At 39.8% G+C, this 25,681-nt stretch overlaps 1 long non-coding RNA gene across 2 annotated transcripts in view; it reads right to left on the bottom strand.

Moving 5' to 3' along the window:
* LOC147369893 (uncharacterized) overlaps window positions 1-25,681 on the bottom strand; it is a 161,247-nt gene that overhangs the window by 37,633 nt on the left and 97,933 nt on the right. The window contains exon 3 of one of the 2 annotated variants that reach the window (XR_015168062.1): window positions 17,209-19,405. The exons of the other annotated variant lie outside the window; for it this stretch is intronic. This is a non-coding gene — a long non-coding RNA (uncharacterized LOC147369893). Of the gene's footprint in view, window positions 1-17,208; window positions 19,406-25,681 lie in introns of those variants that run through there. 2 annotated transcript variants of the gene reach the window in all.

Here is a 25,681-nt window from a genome sequence, read left to right as displayed (position 1 = left end):
ACTTTCTTTAGCTTTATCTTGCAGTTTGCTAATTTTTCCAATTATGCCTAATCTGTTTATGCCTCCAAGTGAGTTTTTAACTTCAATTCTTTTTTTAGCTTTTAAATGTTCCATTTCCTTCTGATTCTTTGTTTGCATTTTAAATTCTATCCTTCATTTCTTTAAATGTGTTTCCAGAACACCAAAAAGCATACGGTATAATACAGTGGCTAGGAGCTGGCTGTGAAGTTGGACTGTCAGGGTTCAAACACCAACTCTACCACTGATATTTTACGGGTCTGGTTTTGCTGGTTGTTATTTCCGCTTATTCTCCCTCACAGTGCCTCATTTGCAACTGCTGATTGTGATTACTTATTCATTGAGAATTTATCTAAGGAATTTCTGTAAACATTGAGTAGAAAGTAGGTTCCTCCAGAAAAAACATTCATGTCCCTCTGACTGGTTCCTGGAAGTGTTACCAGTTTTGTGGTTATGGTATAACAATTCCTCAGGTGGCAGTTTTTTTCTGATCACAGATTATCTGGCTTCAAACCTTAAACTCAGGTGAGGTAAGCCATTAGCTATGGATCATCAGAGATAATATTTTCATTACCGCCCAGGTTGTCTTGGCATCTCCCTTTAGTAAAATAGAATTTCAACCTCATTCTTTTACTGAGGGTATAGCCTATTTTGTTTTTGAACTATAAAAGACATTTTAAATTTCAATTGCATTAACATTATCTAGTGTATCAGTTATCTGTACCAAATTTGCAATATTCATTAATGTCTTCCTCTAGGGTATGGGCAAAAACGTTAACATTTCTATTCTAGTTAATGCCAATATAAGTACCTTGTCCATTAGACATACAAATTATCCTTTACATAAATCATATCAGTAACTTCCTTCTCTTCTATTGTATTATTTCCAGAATATATAGACTGGCTATTATTGGTGACACCATTAAAAGAGAAAACTCTTATGTTTTTCATTAAGGATCTCATTTTTCTCTTTTTGAATATAGCAAAAGTTTGTGAGAATGTTGTTCATACCTGGAATCCCCAAATTTCTTAAATCGTTTTAAATAGTTTTTCCCTCTCCACTCCATTGAAATTGCTTTTTAAAAGTCATCAATAAGTTGCATCTTGCTAATGCTTTATTTCCATTGATCTACTAATTAAAGTTTATCTCTTGGTCTTGGGTGCTTCTCTGGTGGCTCAGATGGAATCTGCCTGCAATGCAGGGGACCTGGGTTCCATCCCTTAGGTGGGACGATCCCCTGGAGGAGGGCATGGCAACCCACTCTCGGATTCTTGCCTGGAGACTCCCCTATGGGCAGAGGAGCCTGGTGGGCTATGGTCCATGGGGTCACAAAGAGTCGAACACAACTGAGCGACTAAGCACAATGGCCTTGGATATCAAGAGCCTGGTTTTCTCTGCCTTTCCAGCTGTTCCTGTCTGGTCATCTTTGCTGGTTCTTCTACATCTCCCTGACATTTTAAGCCAGAGACTTTGGTATTGCTTCTTAATCAAATTATAAAACAGATTAATAGTATTACTTCCACTAGCTACAGACACTACACAGATTTCATAGTTTTTCACTACTTTATTTCATGTACTTTTCATAAGTAGGTGTTATCAACCTAATTAATAAATTTTAGCAGGTGATTCTGGAGCCCTTTAGCAAGCATATGGTTATCTAGAACAAGTTTTCCAGGCAATCTGATCTCCTTTACTGCTCAGAGTGTTTGATGTGTAGATCAGAGGAATACCATAGACATAACTGCGTTTTCACCAAGTCTTCAGACACTGACATTCCTGACTTCTTTGGAGAAGAAACAATAAAATGTTTAGAATTTGCAAAATGCAATGAACACGAACGATAGATCCAGATGACGAACAGAAGGGCCTGAGGTGCCACTTTGTAGTTATATCCTTGCCTCCAATTGCTTCATTCATTCATTAATTGCTTAAACAAATATTTGTTGAGTGCCTATTTCCAGGCACTGGTTTTGGTTCTGTGTATATAAACGTAGCTATGCAGTGGTACAGTGGTAAAGAAACTGCCTGTCAGTGCAGGAGACATAGATTTGATCGCTGGTTCCAGAAGATCCCCTGGAGAAGGAAATGGCTACCCATTCCAGTATTCTTGTCTGAGAAATCACGTGGACAGAGGATCCTGGCAGGCCGCAGTCCATTGGGTCACAAAGCATCAGACATGACTGAGCACACAGCACCCACATGACACATTAAAGGAGAAATTGCTGGCTTTATGAAGCTTACATTATAGTGGTGGAAACAGATAATAAATAATTAAAATATATACTAGACAGTGATAAGGGTTAAAGATAGTAACAGCAAGGAAGGGTGATAAGTATGTGTGTGTGAGGGAATAATTATAGATAGGGCAGTCAGCATGGGACTTAGACTTACAATTTATGTACATAAAGAATAGAAGGAGGGGAAGGAGGGTGTCTATTATTGCTTTACTAACCACTGAACATAACACTTGGAGTCTTCCTAGGTGGAGCTAGTGGTAAAGAACTCACCTGCCAATGCAGTAGATGTAAGACATGCAGGTTTGATCTTTGGGTTGGGAAGAGCCTGTGGAGGAAGACATAGCAACCCACTCCAGTATTCTTGCCTGGAGAATCCATGGAGAGAGAGGCCTGATGGACTACAGTCCATAGGGTCGCAAAGAGTCAGATACGACTAAAACAACTTGGCACTCACATAAAATAACACTTAACATATTGGTTAGCACAAACCAGTACTCAATAATATTTAATTAATAAACAAGTAAGTAGACAAAGTTTGATTATCTACCAAGGTCTTCATCATACTAATCATATCAGAATCTTAAGAAGCATTTCCTATAGAACAAAGTCATCTGGCTTTTATTTTTCACTTGTACTTTCTGAAGACTCAACAGAGCCACAAAGTGAAGGAAGCAATAATTCTCTAGCCACCACAGCTGCTACTGGCGTGTCCCCTGTTGTTATTTCCCCTTGACTCAAAGATGGTATGAAAAAGGTCCCTGTATGCTTTGTTAAGAGCATGTGTTAGCAGGAGTGAAGAGTGTGATATATCAGGAGCATGGTTCAACTTAGCATTTGTACTCCCTTTGAATATGTAACTATATTCTGTAGTGATCTGACGTGGAGTCAATCCTGAAGGGTTTGGGGGAGGAAACAGGAGAGGGGAAGATAAGAGAGGTCCTAGTGATTCTATACATAAATACAATCAAGCCAATGAAGGCTTTTGGAAAAGAGTGAAATAAATATCTCCATCACCTTTCAGAATGTCTGTTAATATTGATAAGTTTTTTTTCTTCAAGGGTTTCACCAAAATTTCTCAAGTTCATGTGTTTTTTTTAAAAACAGCCTGAGTTTCCTGAGGAACTGCTATGCCACTGATATTCTTTGTCTCAGTGTCTAGCTCTCTGAAGGTACACTCAGCAGGCCCTCTCATTCCTTCTCCTTTGGATTGTCTAAAATGGTGAAAAAATGGAAAATATGAAGAGCTGTTATGACTATCTCTGTTACAGGAGCAGCCTTTAAGGAATTATCTTCCCTTTTTTGTAATTAAATGGCTTTTTTTTTTTTTTAATGCACTTACATCCAGCTAACCTGCCAAAGCAAATCCAACAGTTAAATTTTCCTAAAAGACTGACCCAGGATAAAAGTCAGCAATCCCCAAGCAGGATGAAAGTGACTGGGTTGTTTTCCAGAGCTTTGCCTTACCCATCAGAGACTAAACTGATCCTGAGCTGGAGAGGAGAGGAGCCAAACAGGTCCTAAATACCAGCCTACAGGACACTGTTCTTGCTGTATAACACAGGTCCTATGGCCAAGAATATAAAGGGCTATTTCTCCTTCAAAGTACCTAAATGCTAATGTAAGTAGCTCTTATTATAATTCATTTTTAACTCTCTATACCAAATTCTTAAATAATGAAATGCAGAAGGAATGGGAACAGCAGGGTATGGTCTCTTGCCCAAAGTAGTCATTCGTCTAAGAATCCATTTTTGGTGATTTTTTTTTTTTTTTTTTTGCTTTTCCCCTTTATCCCTTTAGGCCATGTTTGCATCTCCCCTTTAGTTCTGAGATTCGTATTCCCTTCCGCAAAATATCATCTATAAAGTGTGCTCACCTAGTTGTGGGTAAAGCATTTTGAGATCTCAGAGAAATACATGATTTTGAAACCAAAATATTCAAAACTATACAAAATTTTAAGTTCAAGTATACTAAATAAGAATTGGTACTCCTTAGAGCAAAGTCTAGAATAAAGTTTAGGTTGCGAAACCTCTATTTTGGGATAATTTATATATACTCTAGAAGCACAACTTATGAATACAAAATGTTAATACACTAAGTAGTCATCATAGTAGGTCTCCTTAGGAATTCCATTAGATAAAATAAACACAGCCAGACCAAGAATATATTCATGTGCTTGAAATTGATGAATGTCCTTTGTTCTATAAATTGTTTCTTTTTACCCCCTTGGAGCTCTCTAATAAATGAGAGTTTTTGATTTAATGATTTAATATTAATCTTCTCTACATACCGACCCACTTCCTCTACTGATGGAATCAGAGGTATATAATAGACCTTTCTACACAGAGAAGTTAAGCAGCCTAAACAATGTTAACAATATTACCAAAATTTGGGTAAAGTTATTTCCATTTCACAAGCTGCTGCTGCTGCTGCTAAGTCGCTTCAGTCGTGTCCGACTCTGTGCGACCCCAGAGACGGCAGCCCACCAGGCTCCCCTGTCCCTGGGATTCTCCAGGCAAGAACACTGGAGTGGGTTGCCATTTCCTTCTCCAATGCATGAAAGTGAAAAGTGAAAGTAAAGTCACTCAGGCGTGTCTGACTCCCAGTGACCCCATGGACTGCAGCCTATCAGGCTCCTCCATCCATGGGATTTTCCAGGCAAGAGTACTGGAGTGGGGTGCCATTGCCTTCAAGCTAGATGAGGTTAAACACTTTAAAACCTGCCAGAACATTGGGCTATTTGTTGCCTTTTTACTTGATTTTCTAAGTATAACTTTAACATATTCATTTGGAAATTAAACTCTGCTCTTTATCAAAGAAAATCTAGAGGGGGAGAATGTTAGAAAGCAAAAGTTTTAGAGATAATTTGCTAGAGACATGGCTTCACTCCTCAAGTGAGTCTCCCTGAGTTCTCCCACCTCTGCCTAATTTACCATCTTTGTTATCTTGGTCACAGCATGTGTTCATTAGATGCTGATCTATAAAATGTGATGATTCCACTCAAAAAATGGGCAGAAGACCTGACTAAAGAGACATTTCTCTAAAGAGAACATACAGATGGCCAATAGGCACTTAAAAAGATGTTCAACATCACTAGTTATTAGAGAAATGCAAACCAAAACTACAATGGGATATCACTTCACACTGGTCATAATGGCTATCCTCAAACAGTCCACAAACAACAAGTGCTGAAGAGGGTGTGGAGAGAAGGGAATCCTCCTGCACTGTTGGTGAGAATGCAAATTGGTACCGCACTATGGGGAACAGTAAGGAGGTGCCTTAAGAAACTAAAAATAGAGCTACCGTATGACCCTGCAATCCCCCTCCTGGGCGTATACCCAGAGGAAAACAAGGCCCCAAAGATACATGCACCCTGATGCTCATTGCAACACTGCTTACAATAGCCAAGACATGGAAGCAACCTAAATGTCCACTGACCGAGGAATGGATAAAGAAGATAGGGTACATATATTTACACAATAGAACATTACTCAGCCGTTAAAAACAGTGAAATAAGGCCATATGCAGCAACATGAATGGAGATAGAGAGTGTCATACTGAGCGAAGTAAGTCAGAGAAGGAGAAATAGCATATGACATCCCTTACATGTGGAATTGAAAAAGAAATGATACAAATGAGCTTACTTACAAAACAGAAAGAGACTCACAGACCTAGAAAACAAATTCATGGTTGCGGGGGAGGAGGAACAGTTAGGGACTTTGGGAGGGCTGTGTACACACGGCTATACTCTAAATGGATAACCAACAAAAGACCTATTATATGGCACAGGCAACTCTGCTCAATGTTTTGTGCCAGCCTGGATGGGAGAGGGTTTTAGGGGAGAAAGGATACATATATATGTATGGCTGGGTCCCTTCATTGTCCACCTGGAACCATTGCAACATTGTTAATAAAAAATAAAATCAAAGAAAAAAAATTTAGGGGTTCCTCTAAGCATTATCTGAGGTTGCTTTCAGCTTGGAGTTGACATTCAAAGAACTGCAGGTACTAATAAGCCGGTTTCAGATGCTATTCTGTCTTAAATGTGCCAGGGTTCTCAGTCACTGCTGTCTGCATAGCATCTTCTGGGGAAAATTCTCTGTTTAGAGCTCTCCAGAGGCAGCCTCATGGAAGCCAGTGCTGAACCCAGAACCCAGAATGGTACTTGGCTCACAGGAGGAATCCAGATTCTGGCCATGTCCTGGAACACTTAATCAAGTATGACCGATAAGATTCTCTGAATGCCTAGAAATTTGGAATGAGGATGAGAAAATAACTCAATTCCTCATAGAATCTGGATATATACAGTCATGACAAGCAAGAAATCTGGAGAGGCCATGGTAGACTATTAGAACTCAAGAAATTTAGAACAATTTTATGCAAAGATTAGGGAGGCTTGCTCCTCCTTACTTGTACCACATTAATTAGATTTTTTGTTATTAGCTAATAAATAAAAAAGTTTGGACTTCTTTGAGACAGGCATCATTTAACAGATTATTTCAGAAAGTCCCCTTGGTTTCTATTCAAGATAACATTAAAAAATAGTGAGTTATTATTCACAAGGGTTGTGAGTAGTCACAGGCCTCTGTGATGAGATTTCCCTCCAATGACCATTTCAGAATTTTGAGTAAAGACAAGAGACATCCTCGTCTTAGGAGGGCCAAACTCAGACATAATTGTCATGGGTTCTCTTATTTGAAATGACCTGCCTTCCTCTTTTACACCCCAAATGACCAACAGAACCAATTACATGTAATGACCAATTACAACCTCTTCTCTCGCAGTTGAGGTGTGAAGAGATGACCTTCCTTCACTCTCTAGCAAAGAAATTACAAGAAAAAAAAAATTCTCACCACAAGATGTAAAATCTGTCTTTAACATAAACCTCCATTTTCTGAGGTTATCGGTGATTTTCTGATCAGACTCTTGAAACCAAAAGAGACTACTTAAAATAACTTTAAAATCAACAATCTAGGGGTACTTTAATGAGAGAAAATCAGAGAATCATGGAGTTAGACAGTTATTAAAGAACTAATTGAGCCTTTTGCCTGTAACTTAACGCCATATAAAATGGACAACTGTTGTTCCTATTTTGAGAGCTCTCTGATGAGGATGTTTCAAAGGAATGTAAAAGCTCCCCAAATCATGGTAATTGAAAGTGGTCTAGAAAGTGGTCTCACATCCACAGATTAGGCTTCCTCCTGCCTAATTCCAAAACGTAGGCTGACCTCAGGGGTATTCAACCGATCTATCGCAACTCTGGGCCTTCAGTCCCAAGGCAGAGCCATTTCTTTTATTCCTGGGTCTGAGTTGGCATCCAGAATTGCCCTTTATGTGCAGGGTTTCCTTCCTCTCTTCCTTCGTTCACTCAGTCAACAGTCAATTGTGAAGGGATTATAATAGTCCAAACATTGCCCTTGGGCCCAGGAATTATAAAATAGTTACAAGAGCTCTGCTATTAAAGCTTTTACATTCAATTTGGGGAAAGAAAGAGAAAAACAAACAAATGAATAATTGAGAATACTCAGAGACTAGCTCTTAGGAGGGCTAGGTGTCTTCTTCAGATTATGATGCTGACCTCTTAAAGCGTTCAGGAGCTGGAATGATGAGAAAGACAGGTTTGAGATACCATGAATTTTTTTGAAGTCCTGTGCCCCAGTGCCTACTTCTAGAATATTACCTGAGAGCTCCAGGACAGCTGGGATGAGCAGGCCTGCCCCTGTTTATGTCACTAAGAACACCCTGGTTGTTGCTGGCCACCTGTATACCCTGGGACCAGAAAGCTTGAACCTAGGCTCTTTACAAAGAGAGAATAAAACAGCGTCTTCATCCGCTAGGGATACAGAAGGTACAGGATACCTCTCCAAGTTCTACGTGGTGCCAAATGACCCCAGAAAAAGTAGGAGACCTGGGGGATGAAAGCTGTGCCTTCATTTTCTATGGTCATCATTTATAATCCCTCATATTAAGAGGCCTACTTTATTATTCCACAACTAAGTTAATTTCAAAATCTTTTCTCCACAGTGCTCCTAATAAAAAGCAGATGTGGGAACCACCTCGGAATCAGGAGAACCCCTCTCTCCTATCTCTCCCAACCTCTGTCTGTTGCAAATAAGCCAAATTTAAACCAGCAATCATGCATGTTTCCAATCAGCACTCCAGCTTTCTCCCCACGGAAGTAACTCCTTGGCTCGCACAAGGGAAGGAGATGTTTCCTTCAAAAAGCAATGCCAGGACAGGGAGCAGCTTATTCTCACGATATTTAAAATGCTAACCGTCCAGTGCAGTGAGAAAAATCGATGTAAGAGCAGCCAGGGAAAGGCAGGAGAGGCCTGAAGCCAGCAGAAACAATGAGAAAGACAGAGGAGGACTGGGGAAAATATTTATGAAGTTTGAAAACATGAAGCTTGTCTTCTTAGAAGCCCACCCTGTTGTGGGTCCATACGGAAATGTGGTTCATGGTGAGAACTGCCTCTCCTTTATCTCACACATTCCTGATCATAAACAGACAGCAACGATAGTCTGAAATCCACAGTGGGGTGGGCCCAGTTTTATGGTATGTGGAAGAGGGGACATTAAACGAGTGCAGCTACAAAACATAAGTGCCCTTCCTGTGTTTTACGACAATTCTCTCCAATACGAAAAGTTAAAGATGTTGCTATATCATGAATAACAAGAAAATGCCACAATTGTCCAATGAAGAAGTCTTCATGAAAAAAAATCTGCTTGGGAGGAAAATCAAATTAGTATGTAAGAAATAGTCATTCTCCCCACCAGCCTCATTCTTTTTTTTTTTTTTTTTTTAGATTTAAGAAATTTTTCTAGATTCGCCCCCTCAAATGCTTCTCAGAATCCTTAGAAAATGGGTGAACTCAGTTGTGAAAAACCTTGAACTATTTGAGAGGTTTTTGGACAGTTCTTGAAAGAAAGAGGCTCCATGGGAATATTGCTGTTGACACTGGCTTTTGTTTGGGGGCTTTAAATACACATGCTAGGAAACGTTACTTGTGAGAATGTAGAGGGAGTTTCACTGTGTGCATAGCCTTCATCAAAAGTAATTAGCACTAAGCCAGGCTTCCATTTAAAAGTCTTTTCAGTGGAAAAACCACCAGTTCAGTTCAGTTATGTGTGCTTGTCTCTTTCTGACAGCAGTTCTCAAAGCAGAGCAAAGCAGCAGCATCCATAGTAACAATCAAAACACCAGAAGACTGGCGGTTAACTCAATAAAACTCTTGAGCACACAAAGAGCTGATAATGTCTAATTGACTGAATAGATAGTGAGTAGCTGACAGTTCTGGGAATTAAACTGGATATTTATTTTAATCTGTTCAATTTAAAATTGGAACAACATTTTATCGTACCGTAAGTTTATATAAATTTTTTACTGGTTGGTTAAGTTACATGCCTGTTTTTAGATGGCAATTTAAAAACACTTATCACATGCAGTTTTTTAAGACATTTTCAGTTTTCCCAAAGCACTGAAAAAGAGGTTAATGCAATAAACATAAAAAGTCAACAGACCATCACACTTTGTTTAAAAGAGCCTTCCCGACAACAGGCAACCTGCGTTCAATTCTTCCCTCTGCCACCTTCTAGCTCGGTGAGCGTGAGCAAGTCACTTGCTATGCCTCACTACAACCATCTACTAAATGAAATCAAAACAATCCTAAACTCACAGGGCTATTTTGAACATTAATAAAACAAGGCAGGTAGAGCAATTAATGGAGTGCCTGTCAGTACTCAGTTATTATTATACCCACTCTCTTTGGCAACTTGACATCAGCTGGCTAACTTACCTGTTTGCCCTGAATCATTCATGAACCCCAACTCTGGGGCCATGCTGCTAATCAGAAACCTATTACCATAGGGATTATTTAAAAGCACATGGATCTTTTCACTTACTGAAGTCCAAAATACAGAACTATATTTAACAGAGAAGCTCTCTAGGAAGAGCTGTTTGGTAAAAAACAGAGCACAGTTCATTTGTATTCTATTCAAAGAGAGCTGTTCATCTCAGACCCAAAGAATGCCAGCCCTTAGGCTAGTCAGCACTCACAACGCACTCTCCCACCCTCTATCACTTTACTTTATACAGGGAAAAACTCCAGGTAATTGCCATGGTTCCCTTTCTTCCATTCGTCTAAGTCTAGAAGCAACTGAGAATCAAATCTGGAGTCTTTCAATGCATGAATGAATTTTTTTGACTTGTATTATTTAAATTGATATTTGCTTTAATATAAATGAAAATATGGATTCTTACAAAAAATTTGGTTAGTAGCCAGAGGCCACGTGGCAACCATGCCATAGATAGGTCAAACATTCAAAGCTTGCTATTATGTTGTCTCAGGTTACTTTAATTAGGAAAATATCACTGACTCCTGGTCAGGGTTTGAAGCCCAATGCGGTGAGTGAGACAGTCTCTCAGGAACACCCTCTAAGGGGTTAAGTCTGGAGGATGCAAGTCAGAAGTCATCCTGTTTCCTCTGCCCACTTTATGGCAGAGATGCCCCTGAACAAGACTTCTTTCATTCAAGTCTTATCCAGAAACTTGTAGAAATGTCTTTCTTCAGCAGCTCAGGGCTGCTACTAAAAAATACATGGGCCAGAGAAAAAGTATTAAAAAGAGCTTCTACTAGGTACAATGCAAATCGAAGTTACTAACAACACACTTTTTCAGTGAAACTTTGCCAACCAACTTTTGTGAATCTAAAAGACATAAGTGCAGGCATACAAACCTGGAGATGAGGTTTGTAATAGACGGCACTCTGCCTGACTTCCTGTCAATGAGAAAATGCCCCAGAGATGGGAGAGGTGAACCTACTTTTCCCTTAAGTGTGATTTGAGTATTTAAAAACACATATTTTTTGAAACAGCATGGCCCCTAGAAGCAAGCCAGCCTCTTCATCTGGTGATCATCTGCTTGAAAATCAGAAGGAAAACTGGCTCTATCTTGGCTTCCAACAGAGCATCTTCCTTAAAGCCTTCCAAGAATTCTTCTGTCTCTGTGATTTTCACTTACTTACTGCCTATGGAATTTAATCTTTTTTCTAATATGTGACTTCACTGTGGTTCATTCTTGACTGGAGTTTGATAAATCATTGTGGTTCATGGCCTGTCATGACATTCATGATCCTTTATTGTCACGAAGCAATAAATAAAGATAATCAAATCAAAAGGCCATTCTTCTTTTCTCAGATTCTGAGAAAACCCTAATAGAGCCACCCTAAAAGAGGAATCTGAGCCACCCTAATAGAAGTTCAGAAATGTGGGTTAAGCTCAGTAAGTGTTAATCTCTCCTCAATAAAAGAAATGCATCAAGTCATCTCAGCCCCCTGCAAAGCTTTATAACATTTCATAAGAACTGTAAACTCTCTGCTTTTAAAAACACTAACTTCCCAGTTAGTGCTAGTGGCAAAGAATCGGCCTGCCAATGCAGGAGATGAAAGAGATGCGGGTTTGATCCCTGGGTCGGGAAGATCCCTGGAGAAGGAAATGGCAACCTACTCCAGTATTCTTGCCTGGAAAATCCCACAGACAGAGGAACCTGGTGGGCTACAGCTCATGGGGTTGTAAAGAGTCAGATACGACTGCGCGTGCACACACACCCCCCCAAAGAACACTAATCAGTGCCATTTCTGAGCAGTTCTCAAAAGAGGCAAGGTTGGACATCTCCAAAAAACAGTCATATTACTCCCCAGTTACTCTATTGAACTTGGATACGGAAGGGACCCTACCATCTTTTTTTGTCTCCTTCCAAAAACACAAGACAGAATCTGAGAGTTCGCTCAGTTCAATAGGGTGTGGACACGATGGAGCCTGTCCTGACGCCAGAACAGCCACATGTGAGGGAGCTCTATTTGGATTCTGGTGGAGATAAATAAGATGTCAAGAGATTTAAAGAGAAAAGAAGAGACAGCAGATTTTGTTGTAATAAACCTCAATTCAAACAAGGCAGTGAATTCAAAAGCTGAGCCTGCTGAGACTGCATAGGCCTCTGTCAGGGCAGACAAGACATCCCTTGAGAGATGAGGGTAAAACTATTATAGGAAAGAGCCCAAAAGGCCTAGGGGGAAAGATTCCAGAAGCAAAAAGCTCCAACTTGAGAGGAGGAGAGTGCTTTAACCAAAAGAAATAATTAAGGAGACCTTCATGGAAAGAAAGAAAAAAAATATAAGTTGTTTGTAATTTTCCCAACATCTTCAACCCAGAAAAATGTGGTTGGTGCATCTGGCATTCCTGCCATCTGCATATTCCTTGGAGCATGACACGGAGTTTGGAGGCGGAGAGAGACAGACGGCCTTCTGTCAAACACACAGGAATGCTCCGGCCAAGTGGCTCAGGGAGGGTCGGGAGCAACACCGTAAGCTTCCATTATAGTGATCTAATTTTGCAACCCTTCCTTTGGAAGGATCATATAGGGAAGAGCATGTATTTTAACTCCAGAATTCACTGAGAAGGAGAGAGAAGCCAATGCAAAGCCAGAACTACCCATAATGAACCACTGAGGCATTTCTTTTTAGTGGTTCTAACATCCAAGTCATTCTGACCTGGGAAAGAGATGTTTGCAGTACAGTATCACATGTAAAACCTCAATCTTCATGGCAGGAATGGGAAGAATCAGAGCATCTGTAACAGAACCACGGTTATTACCTATAACCTACAACTACTGCTGCTGCTAAGTCCTTTCAGTCGTGCCCAACTCTATGCGACCCCAGAGACGGCAGCCCACCAGGCTCCCCCATCCCTGGGATTCTCTAGGCAAGAATACTTGAGTGGGTTGCCGTTTCCTTCTCCAATGCATGAAAGTGAAAAGTCAAAGTGAAGTCTCTCAGTCGTGTCCGACTCAGCGACCTCATGGACTTCAGCCTACCAGGCTCCTCCATCCATGGTATTTTCCAGGCAGGAGTACTGGAGTTGGGGTACCATTGCCTTCTCCCTAACCTACAACTACAATTACTTTTATTCCTCAATACTCAGTACTCTCAAGATTCAACTATCTGAATCCCCATATAAATTTGACTGCTTCTTGGAGAATCTTCAATCTTGAAGATTCTCCAAGACTGTCATTACAGAACTGAAAGAAATTTCCAGTTTGCAGGCAAGACTTTTCTTCAAATAACAAGTCTGTTTCTGCAAGGTCAGTTCATGGAGCATCTATCCTGAGAACGAAAAGGGCATTTTACACAAAATCTCCCTTCATTCTTCAGAACGTGATAGGCTATGCTACGGTAAAAAATAAACCCTAAAATCTCAGTGGCTTAATACAATACTGCTTTCTCTCTCTGGTAAATCCTCATGTGGATAGGGCAAATTTTCCAGGGCAGTTGTCCTCTGTGTGGTAATTCAAAGATCCAAGTTTCTTCTACCTTTCCTTAAGCAGGGAACAAGAGATGGAGGAGGAACATTGACTTTCAACTTGTACTCACAGTCCATCGGTCTAAACTGGTTACACAGCCTTAACTGCAGGGAGGAAAGGAGATTTAGAGAAGCATAGAAAATATTTAGTTTGTACTAAGTGTCTACTGTATTCACATTCATGCATTAATAGTTATCTGACTCATTGGAAAAGACCCTGATACGCTAGGAAAGATTGAGGGCAAGAGAAGAAGGGGCAACAGAGGATGAGATGGTTGTATGGCATCACTGACTCAGTGGACATGAGTTTGAGCAAACTCAGAGAGACAGTGAAGGACAGGAAAGCCTGGTGTGCAGCAGTTCATGGGGTTGCAAAGAACTGGACAACAACAACAACAACAATCCATCAGAGAACGAGTGAGATTAGGCTTGACGGAGCCTCAAGGGTAATACAGGGCTCGCTCTCTATGGTGGCACAGGAGGGCATATCTGTGGGATGAGACAGGAAGGGAAAAAGAGTGCTCACTTCCTCTCCCTATGCCTACAATTTCTATGCTATTGTATCACTTGAGTTCAGATATATAAGGCTGCTTTGACTTTAATTTTTTAAAACCACTTTATTGAAATATGACTGACATACAAAAAGCTATCAACATGTAATGTGTACAACCCTACACAACCCTTTCAATGTATCTTTCCTTGTTTCTGTGCCCCACCAGTGCTGTCTGGTGTTCCCCTTCCCCCACAGATTCTTCAGCTCTCATAAGGGCATTTTTGTCCAGGTTGTTAAATCAGTATTTGTGTTATGGAACAAGGGCTGGGACCTCCTACTCTGCCATCTTGATAACATCACTCAAGGCTGCTTTTAAAATACAAATATTAGAAGGAGGCTCAAGAGGGAGGGGGTATACCTATGGCTGATTCATGTTGATGTATGGCAGAAATCAACACAATATTGTAAAGAAATCATCCTCCAACTAAAAATAAATAAATTTAATAAAAAGTGAAAAAAAAAGAAAAACTAAAAAAAAAAAACCAAACAACAAATATTATCTAAAAGGAACCCACTTTGAGCTTGAGTGTTTACCAAGTAAGGACTCTTAAAGGGACAAATGAGGTATCAAGTTTCTCCCTGGGCCAAGGGCCACAGGCTTGCCTCCTGAGATCAAGGCTCATGCTATGGTTACCAGCCTTGATCATCCCAGGGCAGCTGAGCTCAGGAGAAAGAAAACTTGCAGATGAATGGTGACCTTTCTCCACACTCCCACTGGCTTGATATCAAGCCATTAACAACTTATCTGGAGCTGATTCATGAGTTGATTTTATCAGGCACCTTGCTGGCCTCTGAAGCAGGAAAATATGAAGTTAGTATGTTAGATTGGGCAGTAACATGTCATGGTTATAAGCTGTCAGTCAAACAGACCAGAGCTTATATCACTAGTTACACTAATTACTAGTAATGTGAGTTGGGTAATTTGCTAATGTATATGAGCCTCATGTGTAAAATGGGAATAATAGCTTTGAATATTGCTCGGAGGTTATTGTGAGGAGAAAATCACGTCTAGCTTCTGGCTCAGAAAAGGCACTCAGTAGACATATTAATAAATTCTCTTTCAGATTACTCTTGGACAGAAGGAGACAGGAAAAAGTTTAACCCTTTTAAATCAGCATGAGCTTGAAATGGAGGAACATGAGGACACATTGGGTGATTAGGTTACTGGTTAGGAACTGGTTACTATGTGAACGGACTGAGGAAAAGAGAAAGGAGAGGAAAGGAACTCAGGACAAATGTGGCCAAATTCACAATTTGGGGAAGATCAGTCTACACTACAGTCTGATTTTTGTCCCCATTCATCATGCATTTGGTGACAACTGGTAGAAATGATGATAAATTAAACTACAGAATGACCATGAAGTTCACTAAGACATTTACAAAGGCTTCTGGCTCTGTATTTGTATACATCTGACTTCTGAAATCCCACAGAGTGCGTTGACTCCAGGATACACCTCTTAATGTCAGTTGCCAAGAAAATGAGGAAGGCACTTTAAACACCAAAATAAGGCTGGCTCAAGAGAAAAGAATTTATTTCCCAGACTTAAAGATCCTATTTTTCTTACAGTGTCTTAAATTGTGAAAACACAGGGCAACGCTCCTAACTAAACAGTGTATTGGCTTAGTTTTCAAATCAAAATTTTATAAAGTATTCCAGGAAATATTTCCAGAGCCTCCTAAAAATTCTTTAAAATATCCTGTTCTATGACACCACTTTTGCTAAGCATTACATAGAGAATTGAAGAAAATAATCTCATTTTTGAAGTAAACTTTCATGGTATGATAATACACTTGCTCCAGAAAAATCATTTAGCCAAAACAGCTGCCACATGTAATGCTGCTGTTTATTAGCTCAGTTGTATCCAACTCCATGTGGGCGGAGCCCACCAGGCTCCTTTGTCCATGGGATTTCGAACGCAAGAAGACTGGAATGGGTTGTCATTTCCTTCTCCAGGGAATCTTCACAACCCAGGGGTTGAACCTGTGTCTCCTGCCTGGCAAGTGGTGTCTTTACCACCTGGGGAATCCACCAGATGTAATAAAAAATAAAATATTTACAAAGCTTCACGTTGCCTATATTTAGGCATACTAGATTTTACCTACAATCAAATCATGATAGCCTTTTGTACTGGAGGTGAAATCTTTTCAACTGATTAGTTCAAAAACTAATTTATGATTGTATTTATTATAAGAATCTGCCCCACTGCAGAATTATATAGGAATCTGTAGAGGGCAAATAAAAAGAACATTTCCCTAAAACAGTATGGCAATTTCTCAAAAGACTAAAATTCTACTCCTGGGTATATCCAAAAAAAAAAAAAACCCAGAAATACTAATTTGAGTAGATGCATGTACCCCGATGTTCATAGCAGCATTATTTACAACAGCCAAGACATGGAAACAACCTAAGCGTCCATCAACAGATGAATGGACAAAGCAGCTGTGGCATATACATACAATGGAATACTACTCAGCCATAAAAAAGAATGGAATTTTGCCATTTGCAGCAACATGGATGGATTTGAAGGGCATTATGCTAAGTGAAATAAATGAAACTGAGAAAGATAAACAAGTATGATATCACATATATGTAGAGTCTAAAGCCAACAAACTAGTGAATATAACATGAAAGCAGCAGACTCATGGATATAGAGAATAAACTAGTGGTTACCAATTGGAGAGCATGCAGTATGGGGTAGAGGAGTGGGGGGTACACACTATTGAGTATACAGTAGGCTCAAGGACACAGTGTATAACATGAGGAATCTAGCCAATATTTTGTAATAACTGTAAATGGAAAGTAATCATTAAAAATTATATAAAAAAGAGTATAGTTCCCTAAAATGCAGATTAAAAGTACCAAAGTGGATGTTACACTGGGGAAAAAATATGTTGTAGTGTAGACACTTTTGCATATCCCTCTCACTAGACACAGTGTTTTGCCATTACTCAAGTTCTTTCAGTCTTGCTAAAGGCCAGGGTGGAATCTGAGATGCTTATGGAAAATCAACATAAAAGCAAAAAAATCTCTCTCTGGAAACAGAGAATTCACAATCAGATTTAATAACTCAGCTTCATCAATTAACAAGCTATGTAGCACTGAAACAATTATTTAGCTTCTTTAATTCTCTTATTTCTTATCAATAAAATAAAAATAACATGTCTTTCACAGGACTGTGGTAAGATGAAGTACAGTTGTCCCTCAGTATCTGCAGGGGATTATTTACAGGACCCCCAGACACTAAAATCCAAGGATGCTCCAGTCCCTTATATAAAATGGCAAAACACAGTTGGCCCTCTAGATCTGCAGGTTCTGCATTTTGGGATTGAGGTTACCCCAAATCAGGGCCCCATTAAAATCATAGAGGTGATTATAAGTAACAGTGATCCACCCTCCTAGTCTTCGAAGGAACGTGCAACAGTTACTCAGTAAGTTTTGCTGGTTTCTCTTCGGTGCCCAGTGTAAGGGCTCCAGACATACATGCAGTCAGTTTCAGATTGTGGTTGTCCATAATTGAAGGCTTTTGACCTAAGCAGCAGAGAAATCTTTTTAATTCTGTGCCATCTGAGGAGCCACAAAGTAAAACTACTTGTGATTTGTTTTGGCTATCATGATGTTGAGTAGGGGAGTTCTTGATGCTTGGGTTGGTTCTTGGTGAATGGTTGTTGCTACTTATTTTGGTGTGGGCCTTTGTTCTGAGAATAAAGAATGCATTGCATATACTGTTATAGCTCAAAACTCACCCCAACAAGAAGGTGCTTTAAGTCTTTCATTAGTATTGCCTACTTGTTGCCTGCCCTTCCTGGCTGGTTCTCAGAAATTTCCCCTGACAAGCCCAACTGTCTATTTACCCCTTCATTGGATCCTCCTTGGAAAAAAATAAAAATAATTTCTATAGAAAAAGGAAACAACCCTCAGTGGATAAAGTGATGAACTAGGAATAACATATCTAAGTGCTGCTCTACCATGTTTCTTACAGTGAATCTCTCTCCTTAGCCTACAGCCTTTGAAAACTGATTGTTCAAGTCATTATGCTGGGAATCTTTCTGTCTAGTTTGAGGCATGAGTGAAAGTGAAAGTGAAGTTGCTCAGTCATGTCTGACTCTTTGCGACCCCATGGACTGTAGCCCAACAGGCTCCTCCATCCATGGTATTCTCCAGGCAAGAATACTGGAGTGGGTTGCCATTTCCTTCTTCAGGGAATCTTCCCGATCCAGGGATCGAACCCTGGTCTCCCACATTGCAGGCAGATGCTTTGAGACATATTCATAAATAACCACAACACAATATTGACAATGCTTTGTGTTTTATAATAAATCTCAATACTCTAGTGTTTCATGATCTCCTTGATCCTCACAAATATCTTGAGAGGGAAGTATGGTATTATTCCCATTTTATACGCAAGGAAATGGAGATCCAAGCAAACCACTCTGATGACAACAGACTGATATGGGGACGTGGAGAGGAGAGGAGCAACTGCCAGCTTGAGAAAGTGCTGTCTCAGGAGCTGCAACTTAAAATTAACAAAGACCTGCTTACTCACTGTTTCATAAATAAATATCCTATGTTTCCAGCCAGACTCTAGATCTGTGGGGCAGTACTGGGCCACAGTAATAATAGTGTGATCATTATTTTTTGAGTAGTAATTATATTAAATATACTGTAAGGTAAAATATAAACATACACAGTCTTATTTAATTCTCACAATATTCCTATGAGGTAAGGATCATCACATTCATTTTACAAATGATGACATTGAAGCACAGAGAAATTAAATCGTTTGATGAGGTTATAGAATCTGCAAGCAACTGGCCCCAAATGTCTTCACCAGAGCTCCCATGAGCTACACTTACCACCAGTCAGTGCTAAGAACTAAACACATAGTGAGTTGTAAAAATGCTTGAGTAAAATGTAAGAACTGGGCCTGCTTACTCTGAGACTTATGAAGATTAATGCAGGATGCTGTGTTTTACTCAAAGTTCATTTATATGCAGAGAGATGCTCTAGAAACCAGAGAAGTAGCATATGTTGTTGTTGTTGTTTAGTCATTAATTTGTGTCTGAGTCTTTGTGACCCTGTGGACTGTAACTTGCTTGGCTCCTCTGTCCATAGGATTTCCCAGGCAAGGATACTGCAGTGGGTTGCCATGCCCTCCTCCAGGAGACCTTCCCGACTCAGGGACTGAATCTGCACCTCCTGTATTACAGGGGTATCCTTTACTGCTGAGCCAACAGGAGGAGAAACTGTGCCAGGCAAAAAAAAAAAAAAGATGCAGTTATTCCTCATCAGGAGCACAGGACAGACAGGGCTTCTCACTGTATCACCCTCCTCTCCTCCCCGACCTTGGCAGCTTCTGGTCACTTGGGGTGGCGGTGGGAGAGTTCTTCACAACCACTCAGTACTCCAAGGACCAGCAGAATGTGGAGAACAAGAAAGGACTATGAGTTTTAAGAACTCACATGTTTTCTAAGAAATATTATGGAAACACATTCCTTCATTTCAGAAAGGACCCACTATCTCTAGGGTCACATTGGTTCAGTTTGATAAACTGCTCCCCTGGCCCCCTACTGTCTTATGATTCATTTTACATATAAAGCGTTAATTGCTGTTGTTTCAATACTGCTGGCTCTTATGTTTTGCCAAGTGGTGTGGGCCTGTACATTTGTGGTTTAACTCAGTCTTCTGTTTATTTTCATTGTTGGCACTATTTAAATGGTTATACTAGCATTCAGATTTAGAGGGAAAGCACATTAACCTCAACTTTATTGTTAATAACTACCACTGTGCCTTGTTTCACATATATCTTGGAATAAGGGGAGTGTGATTCTTTCTAGTTTTCCTCCAGAAAGTTGATACTGTAATTGAGAGCCTGGCTAATAGTCACTGTCAGCGTAGAAAGCAGGGCTTTGTGCTGGGTCAGCTTATGGTCAGCCTTCTATTCATCAGAGACCCCAGTCTGGAGGCTAGATGACTCTTGTGGCGATGGATGGAGTCATGGATGGAGTGCTAGTCATGGATGGAGTGCTAACTTTTCAAAGCATACTCCTCCTGAACTATATGAAAAGAAATTAAATCTATACAGACTTATAAGACATATGGCTGGAAACTGATCTTCATGGATTGTCATATGTAGTACTCAACCCTTCCAACGGATAAGTAAATCCCTCCATAGATAACCAAACCCAAGAGTATTTTCATTACCTCTTTTGGACATAAAACCCCTCAAAGAGAATGCTTGAGGGCTTTCTGCCAGAACAAAGAGGTTCTTCCTAAGCTTAGTGGCCAGTTTCAGTAAGTTATATGGATTGGAGAAGCCGTTGTCCATAATGAAAAATGACTTGCAGTTACTTCACAAGAACTGAGATAATCTGGAGTTACTCTAAAGAGAGGCAGTAAGCACTCCAGAGATTTGGGAGGGAGGGAGTAATCATAGGATTATTTGGAAGATTTACTAAACTAACACATGTTTGCATGCTAAGTCACTTCAGTTGTGTTTGAGTCTTTGCAACCCCATGGACTGCAGCCCGCCAGGCTCCTCTGTCCAAGCAATTCTCCAGGCAAGAATACTGGAGTAAGTTGCCATACCTTCCTCCAGGGGATCTTCCCGACCCAGGGATGGAACCAGTGTCTCTTTATGTGGCCTGCATTGGCAGGCACGTTCTTTACCACTAGTACCACCTGGGAAGCCCCCAAAGTGGAGTGTTCTTAAAACACCACACAGAAGAATGTGCAGTACATATAGCTATAACCATTGTTACGATTTCACAAGAACCTATTTGATCAGTGAGGAAACTGATGCATGAAAAAAGCAAATAATTGGAATTTTAGTTCTTAGATTCTGTGTCTATTATGAACTTGAGATCCAAGACCCTAAGCTCAGAATCCCAGGGCTTGGCACATCCCCTCCATCCAGGAGTAGCTACTCAGAGAATAAAGAATAAAACCACAGCTATCCTTAGCGCTTCCACTTTTATTGATGTACACACAACCTTGGGCCCTTAGTCCTTTAGGATTTTTCTCCCCTGAAATCTTATTGACACATTATAAAAGGAAAAGCCAAGTGATTGATAAATTAGAGGCCTGTTATTACTAAGGTGTTGAGCCTTGTTTTGGTATTTAAAATCATATTGTAGGTTAAAAAATAATTAGAAAAGGATTTATATAAGACATATAGAAAAATGCTATAGCTATATAAATCTTCCCTATAAAAATGAAGTTAAAAGAGTCCAAAAGAGGGACTTCCCTGGTGATCCAGTGGCTCCCAATGCAGCGGGTGTGGGTTTGATCCCTGGTCAAGGAAGTAGCAGAGAAGGCAATGGCAACCCACTCCAGTACTCTTGCCTGGAAGATCCCATGGGCGGAGGAGCCTGGTAGGCTGCAGTCCATGGGGTCGCACAGAGTCGGACACGACTGAAGTGATTTATTTAGCAGCAGCAGCAGGGAAGTAGACCCACATGCCAGAATATATAAATATAAAAGAAAGTCCAAAAGAAAGGATTGTCAAGTATTTGAAGAGTGCTCTTTAAAAAATAAGAGATAGGAGTAGAATACCAGAGTAAGATTGCATTTCTAGGAAGTCTTGACTACAGCACTGGTTTAATGGACAAAGATTTTTATTTTCCTCAAAATTTGAACAAATAGGCGCATTCTGACACAATGAGGAAGTCTTCAGGTCTCAGGCTTCCTTTGGAGAATCCTGAGGAAATGTCACCAAATAATGCAAAGGCTGCATCTGGCAGAATATTAACATTTCATTTACATTACAAAAGCCCACGACCTAATCCCAATCCAACAAGGAAACTACTCCAAACCCCAGGAAAGCTAGAAAACAAAAGCATTCAAAAACACCACTGTTTAGGCAGCATTTCCTGGAAAAGCTACAAAGATTAAATGCTTTCAATCCCTTAAAAATCAGCCTGTTCTCAGACTTTATCTCCTTGGCTACATTTTCAGAATGGCCATGTATGTATATCCCTCTCCAGGCCAGGGATTTGTTTTAACTGTCTATAGCCTTAGGCTTGATTACAAAGAAAAAGATAAATTAGGAATTTTTTTATGAGAATATTTTTCTCTTTCCTGTAGGAGTATGGTCTGCAGGGACTTGGGATACTATCATCTATTCAAGTATGAACTCATAATGCATTAAAAAAAAAAAAAATACTGGCACTCAGATTGGCCACAGCAGGGAAATTACAGAGCCTTAAAGACCATCTTTGAATGTGTGAGGTTTTCTAGGCAGTACATGAATCTATTGGTGATTTATACACAAGGCAAAGGGATGCTAATCTAGAAACTATTCTGATACCAGTAATTGTTCAGCTATTTTCTCCACTGCATTGCCAATCTGCTATAAGCAGAAACTGTCCCACGATGTCAAAGTCATCAGTAGCACCAAGTTAAAATCAAAACTCATCCAAGTAGCAGCTTACTCCCTTTTTACTACTTATGTACTTGTGTATGGTTCACTTCCTTCCACAGTTCAAAGTGCCAAAATCAATTTTCCCAGCTCATCTCCATCAGATCACAAGCTCGCCTTTGTCTCCTTTCTGGCTTCACTGAGTTCAGTCGGAGAAATCGATTCTCAAATTACTCCAGTGATAAAATCTTTTTGCTGCTAGTAACTCTGGTGAAGCCTCACATTTGTTTCCCTAGTTTTTGCATGTGTTGTTTTTAGTAACCCATTCCTGGATTTCTTTCCTAGAGAAAACATTTTTTTCTCTTTTTCATCTCTTCTTCAAGCACCATCCCACTTATATCTTTATTTCTGTGATTGTTCTTATGTTATGTATTCCAGACAAACGGAATGTAATAAGGAAGTTTGCTTAGACCAAGGAATAAATATGAAAGCAAAGAGAACAATGACTGACTGTCACAGTCCCATAAGTCCCTATGTAGTCCACATAAAGAACAAATACCTCACAACTTGGTCACTCTGAACATTTAATTAAAGTTATAAATGGACCTTGGGGTTAGATAAGACCCCACACAACTCTAACATTCTATGATCACTCATCTCTAAGACGAAAATCAGTAGCCTTTTTGCTCCCAGCGACACCACTCACTTGGCACATTTACTGCCCTGTGCTTATTAAATATTTCTTGAAAAATATTTGAGAATCTGCTAATCACCATGCTAGCTACTGTGGGAAATAAATAGTAAGGCAATGCCCTTAAGGTGATTTAGTTCAGTTCAGGCCCTCAGTCATGTTCAACTCTTTGCGACCCCACGGACAGCAGCATGCCAGTCTTCCCTGTCCATCAACGACTCCCGGAGCTTGCTCAAACTCATGTCCATCAAATCGGTGATGCCATCCAACCATCTCACCCTCTGTCATCCCCTTCTTCTCCTGCCTTTGATCTTGCCCAGCATCAGGATCTTTTCCAGTGAGTCAGTTCTTCACATCAGGTGGTCAAAATATTGGAGCTTCAGCTTCATCATCAGTCCTTCCAATGAATATTCAGAACTGATTCCCTTCAGGATTTACAGGTTTGATCTTCTTGCAGTCCAAGAGACTCTCAAGAGTCTTCTCCAACACTGCAGTTCAAAAGCATCAATTCTTCAGCACTCAGCCTTCTTTATGATCCAACACTCACAGCCATACATGACTACAGGAAAAACCATAGCTTTGACTAGACAGACCTTTGTTAGCAAAGTGATGCCTCTGCTTTTTAATATGTTGCCTAGGTTTGTCATAGTTTTTCTTCCAAGGAGCAAGCATCTTTTAATTTCATGGCTGCAATCACCATCTGCAGTGATTTTGGAACCTAAGAAAATAAAGTCTCTCACTGTTTCCATTATTTCCCCATCTATTTTCCATGAAGTGATGGGACCAGATGCCATGGTCTTAGCTTTTGGAATACTGAGTTTTAATCCATCTTTTTCCACTCTCCTCTTTCACTTTCATCAAGAGGCTCTTTAGTTCCTCTTTGCTTTCTGTCATTAGGGTGATGTCATCTTCATATCTGAGGTTACTGATATTTCTCCCAGCTATCTTGATTCTAGCTTGTACTTCATCCAGCCCAGCATTTCCCATGATGTACTCTGCATATAAGTTAAATAAGCAGGGTGACAATATACAGACTTGACGTACTCCTTTCTCAGTTTGGAACCAGTCTGTTGTTCCATGTTCAGTTCTAACTGAGGTGATTAGGTAGGACAAATAAACTACTGGAGTAGAATAGTGGTTTACAGATATCAAAGGTGGATAAGAAAGAGACACATGTATCCTATTGTTCACTGCAGCACTATTTACAATAGCTAGAACATGGAAGCAACCTAGATGTCCATAGACAGATGAATGGATAAAGAAGTTGTGGTATATGTACACAATGGAATATCACTCAGCCATAAAAATGGATGCATTTGAGTCAGTTCTAATGAGATGGATGAATCTAGAACCTATTATACAGAGTGAAGTGAGTCAGAAAGAGAATGATCAATACCATATTCTAACACATATATACAGAATCTAGAAAAATGGTACTGAAGAATTTACTTACAGGGCAACAGTGGAGAAACAGACATAGAGAATAGACTTATGGACATGGGGAGAGGGGAGGAGAGGGTAAGACATACGGAAAGAGTAACATGGAAACTTACATTACCATATGTAAAATAGATAGCCAACGGGAATTTGCTGCAAGGCTCAGGAAACTCAAACAGAGGCTCTGTATCAACCTGGAGAGGTGGGATGGGGAGGGAGATGGGAGGGAGGTTCAAAAGGGAGGGGATATATGTATACCTATGGCTGATTCATGTTGAGGTTTGACAGAAAACAGCAAAATTCTGTAAAGCAATTATCCTTCAATAAAAAATTAATTAATTAAAAAAAAAAAGGTGGATAAAAAAAGCCAAATAAGCAGGGGCTAAACCTGAAGGAGCAGGTTCGGGAGAAATCGGGTTTAGGGTAAGATCATTCCTTGTCATTCACTAAGGCATGAAGGCATGTGTGGCAATACACACACCATAGTTTTTGATTATTTTATTTTATTTGGCTTTCAGAAAATGCAGTCTTATGGTGTGAGAGGAAAGTGCAAGATGGGTCACTGGGCTTTTTTTAAGTAATAAAACAGGATGATAACGGCAAAAATATTACAACATAATCTGTCGCACTGATTTATTGTTGAGCCATAGACTGGTAAAAGAGAGCTCTGTGTACACCAGCAGATAAACTTCGACATGGGTCATACATTTTATAAATTATAAGAGTTTAAACTATAGGGGGATATCGTGTCCTGAGATTTTTAAGTTTTCTTCTAGATTAGGTGGCATTTGGCCCTCTCAAATGAAATAGATTTTTTTTCCCCCAGAGCACTCTAACTGGAGAAAAACAAAACCTCTCATCACTACTTACTAACTATATAAACTTAGGCAAGCTTTTTAAGATCTCTAAAGCCTCAATTTTCTATGATAAGTAGTAATATGTAAAATAGAGATAATAATAGTACTTACAGTGAAAGCTAATATTTATCACCTGTCAGGCACTATTCCAAGGAATTTATACAAATTTAATTTGTTC

This window comes from Bos grunniens, chromosome 7 (assembly GCF_055505025.1).
Source record: "Bos grunniens cultivar Pamir isolate PY7600 chromosome 7, Bosgru_T2T1.0, whole genome shotgun sequence".
Taxonomy (NCBI): Eukaryota; Metazoa; Chordata; class Mammalia; order Artiodactyla; family Bovidae; genus Bos; species Bos grunniens.
This window is presented reverse-complemented; position numbering and strand designations above follow the sequence as displayed.